We start from the raw sequence: 318 nt of genomic DNA, 5'->3' as shown, positions 1-318 counted from the left end.
AAAAAAAAAAAAAATAAAATAAAATAAATAAATAAATAAATAAATAAATAAATAAATAAATAAATAAATAAATAGGTCTAGCTTGTTTGTTTATTTGTTTGTTTGTTTGTTTTGTTTTTTCTTTTATTTATTTTTTTTTAATTATATAAATTATATATACAAATGGAGACAGAGAAAGAAAACAAATAAACAAAAAAAGAAAAAGGAGACAAACAAAAGGGAAAGAAATAAAGAAAGGAGACAAATAAAAAAGAAATAAAAAAAGAAAAATAAAAAAGAGAGAAGACAAATAAACAAAAACATGAAAAAGGAGACAAA

This window comes from Eimeria mitis, genomic scaffold (assembly GCF_000499745.2).
Source record: "Eimeria mitis Houghton genomic scaffold, Emh_scaff1649, whole genome shotgun sequence".
NCBI classification, from domain to species: domain Eukaryota; phylum Apicomplexa; class Conoidasida; order Eucoccidiorida; family Eimeriidae; genus Eimeria; species Eimeria mitis.
The sequence above is the reverse complement of the archived record's forward strand: the minus strand, read 5'-3'. Positions refer to the sequence as shown.